Below are 12,288 nucleotides of genomic sequence, written 5' to 3'. Positions count from 1 at the left end.
TTTTACCTATTACTATGGTAGTTAATCCGATTTATTGCGTAACTTCGCCAGCGTATAACGTGGTGTTACCAACGCTCTGCAGGGTCTATTGTTCTTTTGTTTCCGATTAGAGCGCTGACATATTGGAAAATGTTGCCATTCAATATTCATGAGAGTGTACATTCAACGTCCAGTTTTCGAAATTGGGTGACTTGTGTTTGATAGGTGTGAAATACATCTGACTGGGCGTTTTAATTACGTAACGAATAAAGGCATTGACATCATGGAATGGCTGCCCAGTGCTGTTATGTGTTTAGTTATTATATAGGCCTAATAATTATTATTAAATGTATTCATCATTCCGTTCTTTTCCCTTCTCTGTACTTATTCTTTCCTAGGCTTACACTTTATCACTCCCTTCCTCTCACTGTCCCCACTCACCCTCCCTCACTCATTCCCATCATTCCCATCATTTTCCTTATATTTCTATTTATCTACTTGTCTTTAGTAAATGACACGATCTGGTCCAATGGGGCCAAAGGCGGCAAATTTTAAACTGAGATAAAGGTAAATATATGGAGTAAAAAACAATGAAATACATAAGAAAATAGACATCAAAAAACTCCATAACTTTAGAACTAATGATAGCCTATTGCAAGTATAATGTAATAATTATAGTAACTCAATTTTCAAAAATGCCTCATTTGGCCCCCATGGACCAGATCGTGTCACTTATTATATCTTTTTATTTCTCCCTTCCTCCAGCCCTCTCTCATTCTCCATATCCCTTCCTCCCTCCCTCCTCCCCTCCCAAGACTTCTCACAGAGGTGAATCTGCCCCTCCCCAACCCCTCCCCTCTTTGGGTACGCCACTATTTCTATACCAATCTCCTTCTTAAAATAAAATTAAATGGACATTTCTTAAAAACAACCTTTATAGGCCTATACTTCTCCTTACACATGTATACGTATAGCGATTACCATTATAATGTAATATAGATATATGGACTGGACACGGCAGCCTTCATACATTCGATCAGCAAGAGCATTCAATTTATTTAAATGAAACGCCTAACGTCAGGTGGGTGGTAAAGATGATTGCATCGACAGCTAAAGCCTCCTTTATAGAATTCAGACCCACACAAGCACACATTTGGGATACGTGAGTACAATGGTACCACTTTACACATGACTGCCCTTACACATGACTGTAGTGTGGTCACTTATTGATACTCGCCTGTTGTGTAGAGCGTTAATATGATGCCGGATCAGTGACCAATTTAATGGCGGAACCCCTTTGTTTGAAACAATGGTACCACTTTTATGAATAGCCTGTCGCAACTTCTAATCGGCATCAAACGAACAAAAGATTATATAATCTATTGCGACTCTATTTCTATTGAAAGCTCTTTGGGTGTTAATGTTACCAACAAAAGAAGGTTAATATATTTGTATGATGTGATAATTGCTGCTTATTTATTGTAATCAGATGACGGCGTTTTGGTAGATAATGTACGATCCGACTACTTCTTTTTCATATATTCACTGAAGCCGGAGCTATAATGAAAAGACACATAAAACATCAAGAATTTAATTTCCTCTTATAGTAATTCTTGTATAACGACATCACAAAAAACAGTAGATATAATTGAAGACCGAATCAAAAAAGACTAGTTTGCGTCTGACGGCAGGACAAAGGCGCGACGTGATTGCTTGCTGACCTGCGCAGTACGCATTTTTGGTCTAGTTGACAGGACATCAGATGCAAAACTATTGTTTTTAATTCTGTCTTCAACTATAAATATGTGATAAAGAAGAATGTTGGTCACTTTCCCATTCTAGGTCGGCGTAAATTGACATGATTGAAGATTTTGTTTTCGCTTATACTGTTGCATTTTCCCACGCAGTTTCCTGTCGTAATGTTGAAAATATTTGTACTGTAAATAAATACAGTAATATACAGGGTGTCACAGAAAAATTACCCAGTGAATAAAATTGAACGTAAGTCGAGAAATGGACATCAGAGTCAAACAATTTAAATTGTAACGCATAGCCTTTTTCATTGTGCATCACATACTAAAATTTCATTTGATTCGGTTAACTGGTTGCGAAGAAATTAACGATTACATGATGCGCACATCAATCCAGTTCATTTCAAGTTTGATCATCAGGCGCTTTTTCATTCTCGCTCACCTCTACCTAAAGTTTGTGTATCTTATTAAATTTAATCCACATTGTCTATTTTATAATCCGACGGTGTTATGTTATTCATGTTTTCATTGAAGATGAACAACAGTTTGTCCGAGAAAACTTTGATTTCTGCAATTGGAAGCTTCCCAGCTTTTTATTCTTTAGGTTGTGTAAATATGTTATATTTTGACTTTCCAAAGACCATTTGAGCTAAGAATGACATTGAACAAGACTAGCTTACAGCTTTACGTGTGATTTTTGATACCATGTAACATTAATGTTGAAGTTTTAAAAGATTTAAACTTTGCATTACAATTTCTTGGAAATATTCCAAAAACGTTAATGTGTGTGAGAATTTTTTAAGCCAGCTGGAATTCTTTATGCAATAATTCTTTATGCAACACTAATATCAACATTATCAAAAAAAAAAGATATTTACAATTACGGAGCATTATCTTACATGCAAGTTTTCATTTTCAATATCGTGCAGGTTTTCAGATGTGAACAAAACCTAATTAAATGTTTTGTAAGAAACAGATTGTTTAAAAAGAACAAAAAGGATTTCACCGAACAAAATATGAAGCCCATTGATAGTTAACCACTAGTGCGCATTATACATCTCGGATTAATATCTATATATTTTACTTCGTGACATCTTCCCAGAAACATCACAAACTATTCATTCAAGTCTGATACGTTATATATTTTCTTTAACAAGCACAATAGAGATTAGACAGGTCAACTATGAAACTTTTAATGCGTGTCAACTTTTCGGCGTAGTGATAAAGGCCCAATAATTTCCGTCGATTACGAGCTGATCAAAGTGTAGGTCGAGTGTATTTTAAGCAACAAACGTATAAAACCTTTTAAATAACTAGTAGATTCAAGTGTTAAGCATGCAGTTTTAAAGCATTTATTGGTTTAAAATTAAAGCAACAATTACATAAGGTTGAAAACAGTAGCAATTTTTACCAATAGTTAGAAGAGAGGGTCCCGCAACCAGCGTATGATCAAGATTGTTTAAGATTTGTTACGGATTTTTATATCAAGGATTAACTAACTTTTGCATGTGTGTGCGTGGGTGTATGCAACATGGGTGGGGTGTGTTGTGTGTACATACTTGTATTTACTTACCCCACACATTGGTATCCATATTCAGTATATAGACACGTGCTTCCATTCTCGCAAGGGGGAGAACAGGGATCAGCTGAGGAATGAAAACCAACAAACAAATAAGAGAATATAAAATCTTTGTCAGAAAAAAAAAACTCATTTTCATAAAACTGTCTCATATGTATTCTTCAAAGACTGAGCAATTGTCAGAGTCGAGTCAAAAACACACCGCAAGTAAAGATGATTAAACAGGGCAAACCCCCATAAAGTTATGTATATACTGCCCTCAATCTCCAAACTCATAGAACGCGGCACGGATCCATGATTGTTTTTGATATTGGGTGTTCGAGTGAATCAAGTATGTGTGCTTTTTACAGAAAATGTCTTTTTTCATATGTTTTATAAAAGCAAAGTTAGGCGCGATCCGCGCGAATTTGTACCAATTTAAACCATATTGACCATATATTGTTATTTTTACACGTTTCATGATCTTTTCTTAGCTTAATAGCATAACGATTAGAAGCTGAAAAACATGAAGAGGCTCTTTTTATTTTGTTGTTTTGAGATGTCAACCCCACTGGTCTTCACAAAACACTTCACAAATGCTTCTAATACTATTGTAAAGGCGTATAAGAAGAAGTTGCAACGTCTCTAGTATCTTTACAAAAAGTTATGACAGAAAGATTGCAAAATAAAAGGGAAAATGCAAAATCTTCAAAAAAGGAAGCGGGAGGGGACGAGAAACATGTTTTTTTATTTACTTGGCCTAAGTTTATGGTACAAATGCGCTATTTTGCTATTTGAAGCTAAACTGATTAAATATGGTGCAAAAGTGGACGTCCACGGAATAGCAAACTTGTTTTTACTCAACACACTTGCAGTCTGTATCCAGCGACAAATATACCGGAGGAAATCAGACACAATATGCAGCTTTAACCACCTCAATGTTGATATTTTATTAAAATCACAGTAAGTTAATAACCTGCAAGTCGCTTTTCAACTATAAAAAATATACACATGTATTTATGCGATCGGCAACCACCTCATTAGAATCGCATTAATTTACAAATCATTGTTCTTTGAGTCTTTATGTAATTTGTGTTTAGTGTAATGAAGCTTAATATTAAACCTACGTGTTTCACAGTTGTCTCCGATGAAGCCGGCCGCACATGCACAGGTATGAGAATTGGTTTCATCTGTACAAGTACCTCCATTCTGACACGGGTTAGGATCGCAATTATTTTCTTCAGAATCAGATTCAGAACTCTGTTTAGATCCAGAACTAGATCCAGAACTAGATCCAGAATTAGATCCAGAATTAGATCCAGAATTAGATCCAGAATTAGATCCAGAATTAGATCCAGAATTAGATCCAGCATTAGATCCAGAATTAGATCCAACATTAGATCCAGATCCAGGTCCTTGCCCTTGCCCTTGTCCTTGTCCTTGCCCTTGCCCTTGTCCTCGTCCTCGTCCTTGAGCCATTACAGAAGTAGCAGCTGCTAAAAGTAGTAACAAGACTAAAGCTCGTGCGTTGTACATTTTCGAAATGACGTTCTGATTCCTTCAAGTCAGTTCAAACCTTGTGTCTAAATGTAAAAGAAAGGAAACATATTTCTAACAAGCCATCGGAGATCACTATTTAATTCAATACATTTTTGAGATTCTTAGGAACATACAAATAATTTGACATGCTTTTTATTGAATTTGGAGCCTGTTTAGTGTTTGCCCACTGTATGATCACGTAGGGGTTTAGGGTGTTTTTTAAAGTCACGGAGTTCAAAAATAGCTTAGCAGACAACATGTTTGAATGCAGCATATGCCTACCCGAATTGACAAAAGTAGTTGGGGTTGCTGGCTTTGACCCAAACTTGCCGCTTGATGCTTAAATAAGTATATATTTCCAAAATTTAAACCAGTCTATAAAGTTTACCGCGCAGATACACTGCAATGCCTGGACTTTAAATCATGTCACCCTATACATATCGCGATAAGCTATAATTTTAGTCTTTGGGCCACTTATCGAAACCTCACCTGTGGTTAAAGATCCGGGTTTTCTTATTCCATATATTCCAGGACTAAATCCAGCAAGCACCCTTACTACGATATGCGATATCTGTAAATGATATGGGCGTAACTTATTACAAATGTTAATCAATGTCAAACTCAAGAAGTAGGCGGGTAGCGTACTCTAGTTGAATTATTTTCAATACACATAGCAACAGTTAACTGTACAGGTCACCGATCCAGTAAACAACTTTCTACGAACAAAAAACAAACCTAAATCAAACAAAACTTTAACGGTCAATTTGAATACAATCCACAAAAAGGCTCATGTGTGGCGTGATATATTCCAGATTCCACAAATATACAGAAATATTTTTGAAGGGATAAACAAAAATATTATGCTTTTTCAAATGAAACAAACCCTACTCCCCATTCCAGATAAATACAGCACTAATTTTTTTGGGATTAAAAAAATATGATCAAGTTCTGCAAAATAAAACATAGCTAAATCCTAATCCTTTAGTTAGTCCTAACTGGCAATAAAATAAAATTTTAACATTTGCCCAATTTCTTGAAAAAATCGAGTCACAAAAATCAAAGACTTGGAACAAGTCTAAGCATTCAAAATCTTGAGTAGATGTCGCAATTTTGCTCTAATTTCCACTTTTTTGTGTTACTATAATTAAATAATGGGTTATAAAAATGAAACATGTCTTTTCCAAAAACTAGAATGCATAAACTGAAATTAGTCTTAGTACAAGTCTTTGAGCTTGATTGTCACAGCATACGAAAAACACCCTAAAAACTCATGTTTTTGGCCCTTATTTCCAAAAATTGGCCAAATATTAAAATTTTACTTTTATTGCCAGTTAGGACTGACTAAAGGATTAGGATTTAGCTATGTTTCATTTGGCAAAACAGGATAATATCTTTTTTATCCCAAAAAATTAAGTTCTGTATTTTTCTGGAATGGGGAGTAATCCTAATCGGACCAAACAAAAAGAAGTGAGCATTTTGACAGTTAGTCATGCTAGGGCAAGAATATTGTATCAGAATTTGTGTACAAGGGGCATTTTTGTGTTTCAATTGATTTTACTTACTTATTGTTTTTTAACTTTAAAATAAAAATTCTACTTCATCAACTATGAACTGCTGATAGCACACTACTTCAGCACACTACTACCACCACTTTTGTCATTAATGCTATAAAAGTGAATAATTTTGTAAAACAGGGGAAGTTAAAGTTGCGAATGACTCAAAAGCGTCTGTATACATCAGCATGATATCGCGTTTAGCTGTTTAAGCCTAAAATTTGGTTGTACATTATGTTTTGTTTGAAAAACTAATAAATGATCCCTTAAAACAACCGTGCTAGTGCTGATAGCACACTACTTCATCAACTATATCAGGTACATTACTTCATCAACTATCACAACTTTCTACTGCTGGCAGCACACTACTTCAGCAACTACCTACCACTGACAGCACACTACTCCATCAACTATCAACTGCTGATAAATCACTACTTCATCAACTGCTGACAGCACATTACTTCATCAACTATCTACTGCTGATCTACTGTTGATAGCTAACTACTTCATCAACTATCTAATGTTGATAGCCCATTACTTCAAGTTTGATATAAAATTGGATCGACTGAGCCCATAGTTATTGGTCGAACTATGAGTTTTAAAAATATTGGACAAGACGTAGTCGAGTTCATTATTTTAAAACTCATAGCGAGACCAATAAATATTGGGCGCAAAGCATCCAATTTTATCATTATTGTGTTTTGAATCCACTATTATCACACATTTGGATTCGTTAAAACAGTCATAATAATAGTACATATTGTATATTTGAATGGCGTATTAAAAATGACAGGCCATCTGGAAGGGTTGAATGAAGCGTCATGCTTATCTTCCCTTTTTGTACATATCTACCATGTTTACGAACAATTCTCTTAAAACTAAAACAAGATGAAATGGATTAGTGGGGTAAAACAAGGGTATCTTCAAGTTTGCCAAAGAATTTTGGAAATGACTTCTAGATTGCTAATATCATACCACCATATTCATCATATTCAACGCATCTGGAAATCCAGTCATTTTCAGAAAGCAGACTTGGAAATCCGGACATTTCTTTGATTGAAAATTTACTCCTCTATAGGGGGTGTGCACCTATTTTCTGGAATAGCCCATTACTTGAACCAAATTTCTTTGGCCCAGGAACTGACAAACAACTGGAATTATGCATTTGCATCGCGTGCGAAGCCAGGAGTTGAGTGCTTACACACATATGAATTCTACCCAAAAAAGCAATAATTCTAGGAGCTTCTCAAAGTGGAGAACCCTATAGGGGGGGGGTAGGATTTTGTAATTTTTGCCTCCAATTCGAGGAGTTCCGTAATTGTATTTGTGTTTAAATATCCTCACACACCTCCTCACATTCCTGTGAAAACTCCTCGTTTTGTATGTAGAGTGTGTACAGTTTAACACACTTCACACACTGTGTTTTTCCGTCTCCTCGTTTAGTCTGCGGTACCAGTAGGGGGGTGCGTGTGTGTCCTTGGTATGAAGTAGACAAAAACATATTATGAAAAACAAAGTTCAATCTAACTTTTAATTTTTAAACATTACTCCGGGTATGACTTACCTCAAAGGTACTGCTTGATGGTGGATCAGCAAATAACTAGCAATATTGAAACTCAAAACGTACGACCAATCAATATTTTGGTAGATAGGCCTATGTTAGTTGTGTTTAAAAAAACCTGACCCTAAATGTACTGAATTTGACTCAAAACTGTTTTCTTCATTTAATGCATTCTTTTTAAAATTAAAACAGAGCCTATATACACCAGGGCTGCTAAAACGGGCGATTGTATTACAAATCTGTAAAATGCATTGGAAGGGGGAGCAGCGTGGCACACTGGTTAAGGTCTTTGCTTTTGGTGCAAGAGGTCCCGGCTTCAATTCCCCGCAGGACCATGGTTCATCTGGTAATCGCGGGGCAGATAATTCATGATAAAGACCTCGTCTACAGGCGGTTCCGATCAGGGTAACGCCCGATTGTCGGCTACACTTGTCTGTCCTGTAAAAAATACCGCGACCAGCTATCTAAGGCGACCCCATTCGTTCACCAGGCCACTTTTGCCTGCTTCCAACACATTTTACAGATTTGTAATACAATAGCCCGTTTTTGAATAGTGGTTATTATTTAAAGGAGGTTAGATACTAATTTTTGAGATGTTTTATTTTCAAATCAATGGAATACTACCAATATTGCTAAATTAAAAAGAAATATAATTTATTATAGACTCAAAGTTACCAGTTGTTTCTTTACTTTTTAGATGCATGAGGTCACCATATTAAACTTTATTCAATTTGTACAATATCCATAACGCTGCCATTAAAGGAATCATAATAGTCACGTAATCATTACCATTAAAGGCCGGGATTAAAGGGACTTTAACAGATTTTGAGTTTAAAATGATGTTGACATTGAACCTTGAACATTGAACATTAAAATTTGCTGAAAAGTCATTTAGACATGTCACACGGTCATCATTTAGTACAATCAAAATTATACCAGTTTATTGGGGTTGTAGCTGTAGACTTATTTTATGTAGTACCAGAATGAGCTTACAACAAAATTGCCTTAAAGTTTTATACAATGTATGGGCTGACCTTTTAAATATAAACATATTGTTGCAACTTTCATTTTGTTCTTTTATATAAATATACCATATCATGAAATCAATATTTTAAAAAAATCAGCCGACCACTCTCACAAACTCTGTAAATTTGCCTTTAAATATAGAGCATGCATTTGATTTTATGGTTCACCAACTTCTTTGCACAATCTAATAATATTAAAAGGGTGTAATTGTTTGCCTACCCTAAATTCTTCTCATTTTTGTACTCCCACCCAAATATTAACCTATATTCACTACCTTTCTGTAAATTTGTCTTTAATATAGATTATGCACTTGATTTTATGGTTCACCAACTTCTTTGCAAAATCTAATAATAATAAAAATGTGTAATTGTTTGCCTACCCCCAATTTTGTACTCCCGCACAAATATTAACCTTGCCTTCTCTCCCCAAGAGCTGTCTTCTGGTTAAAGAATTTAAATGACTTGCCATATGTGTCAATCTTTCTATTAGTACTTCAAATGGTCTTTGTATCGCGCGAGTGAAGCTATCGAATTCGGCATGGTACGCTATGGTAAGTAAACCGAGAACATCAATTTACACTCCCAGAGCGTTTTAAGGGATGGGGTATGAACGTTTAGACAGTATTTATTGTGGGACATTAGAGCACATCGAATTGCATTCTGAATACGAAGAGGTTATGTTTTGGTTCCGGCACTCCATATATCCGCGGGTACTCATGCTCGTCGGCAAAATGGGATCCAGAAGGGGGTGTTTCAAAAGGTTATAAAACGTTGTCAGAAAACGTTTAAATGTCGGGTTATATAAAGGGTATATTAAGAGTATAAAACGTTTTCATAACATTAAAAAACATTTTTTGATATTCTACTGCTCAGCAAACACAAATGTTTTACAGAAAACGTTTAAATGTCGGGTTATATAAAGGGTATAAAAACGTTTTAATAACATTGCAAAAACGTTCTTGAAAACTTGATACAAAACATTCTAAACAAAATGTTATTTTGTGGTTGAAAAAATATTTTGCGAAAAATGTTTGCCCAAATTATTTTCAACAACGTTTTAAAAACGTTTTCATGACCTTTATATAACCCGACATTTAAATGTTATTAAAAGGTTTTGAAAAAACATTTTAAGAACATTTCTGTGTTTGCTGGGTTCAAATATTTTAACATAATGTTATTTAAGTATTGACACAATATTTGGCAAAAATGTCTGCAAAAATAGTTTACAATAACATTTTTTGAAAACATTTAAAAATATTGTTGTAGTGTGTTTTCATACTAAACGTTTTAAAACGTTATCATGACCTATAATATAACCCGACATTTTAATGTTATTAAAACGTTTTTACCTAAACCAAAAGCCAAAATATAACTTATTTAAAACGTTTTTAAAACGTTTTTGTGTTTGCTGGGATAATACAAATTTAATGGCAAATTATTAAAATTTGATATTTTTCACATTTTTGATATACAGGGTGTCCCAAAAAAAAGTAGCCCCTCATTGCGCCCTCTTTTTCGCCTATTTCGGAAAAGTTGATCAAATATATTTTGGTATGTAAAGAAACCTTTAATGTTAGTTTTAATAAACCAAAACAATTATTTCAATCGGCTCACAATTTTTGAAGATATGCCCTTTTAAAGACAAGTACCCGTTTTTCACTCTGTCCACGGATAGCAAACAGAGTGGTTGGGATGGGTTATGCTGTGGAGTGGCCTGTAAGATCACCAGACCTCACACCACTTGATTTCTTCATTTGTGGCAAAATCCAAGATCTTTGCAAACATGTTACTGCTCTATTCTCAAGTATCCGGCGCACAAGGTTGATACGCAACGCAATTGATGCAATGATGACTAGTGCTGAAACCTGTATTCGTCAAGGAAGCAACCAGGTAGAGGGCAGAGCAGCACGTTAAACTCACTTCAAAAGAACCAAAGACAAACTTAACAACTCTTTTCAGGGCTATCTTTTATTCCAAAAAGAGAAATGACTTATGTTGTCAATAAAAAGAAAGAAAGAAACAATAAAGTAAGAAATATAAAACAAAAAGGCATAAAATAACCGAGAAAAACATAAGTAATTGAATACACGAATCCAAAACCCACCCAAGTCCATGGGAAGTGATTTTGAGAAAAAAAACATGTGTATCATTTTAATTCCTTCAGTTAGATTTACCTGGTCAATATGGTAAGTTTTACGTGCAAATGAGTGGATTAACCTGTATTAGGTATGACGATTAGCATTTCAGGGACTTCGTGGGGTTCATTTTAAATTCTGGACTTGGGTGGTTTTTTGAATCATATACTAAGACAATAATGTTGGAATGAGATTACCACTAGTAAGATAATACAAAATAAAGCACACAGTTATGTACAATGTTGATAAGCATTCTGCCATGTAATATAAACCACACACTTTCCTTGATTAAACCCATTTTTTTCAAAAGTCACTCTCCAGCAATGAATGTGTTACAAGTGGATTTCTATACATACTGGATTTCAATCAATGTGTTACAAGACTCAAATCATGGACTTGTGTTGATTCTTTCATATATGTTATTTTTCACATGCTCAATAGACACAGAGGATGAATTTGAGTTGTTCTTTCATACATATGACAGGCCTATGTATAGCAACACTTTCCCATGCTTAACTCAATTTGACCAAGTATGGACTTGGGTGGCTTTTGTATTCATATATTCAATTGCAAGTATAGCAAAAGAAGTCCCATCCCACATCAATTTGACCCAAATTAATGACACTTTTATTAAAATAAAATCCATAACCGATAAGCCCACCGGTAAATCCCATTCCCTAAAATAAAGTTGTTATATTATAAAGTTATCATCGAAGAATGTTTTATATTCATGCATGGTATATGCACTTTTCAATCTTTGAAGTAGCCAAACCTCCTCCGTGGACAGAGTGTAACACGAATACATTTCTTTAAAAGGGCATATCTTCAAAAGGTATGAGCCGATTGAAATAATTGTTTCGGCTTATTAAAGCTAACGGGCAAAGGCTTCTTTACATACCAAAATATACTTGATCAACTTTTCTAAAATAGGAGAAAAAGAGGGCGCAATGAGGGGCCTCTTATTTTTGGGACACCCTGTATAACCGTCCTCGAAGTAAATTTTATAAATCTACTGATGTATTCTTAAAGTGTATGTAGCTGGGAGGAAAAAGCCGACGATCAATTGAAAATTTTGACCTTTCATATTGAAGATATGGATTTTTTCCCAAAAAGACCTAATTTTTGTTGTTGTTTTGGGGAAAAATCCATATCTTCAATACGAAAGGTCAAAATTTTCAATTGATCGT

The sequence above is a fragment of the Amphiura filiformis genome, chromosome 10, assembly GCF_039555335.1.
Source record: "Amphiura filiformis chromosome 10, Afil_fr2py, whole genome shotgun sequence".
Taxonomy (NCBI): domain Eukaryota; kingdom Metazoa; phylum Echinodermata; class Ophiuroidea; order Amphilepidida; family Amphiuridae; genus Amphiura; species Amphiura filiformis.
Note: the sequence above shows the minus strand (reverse complement) of the source record.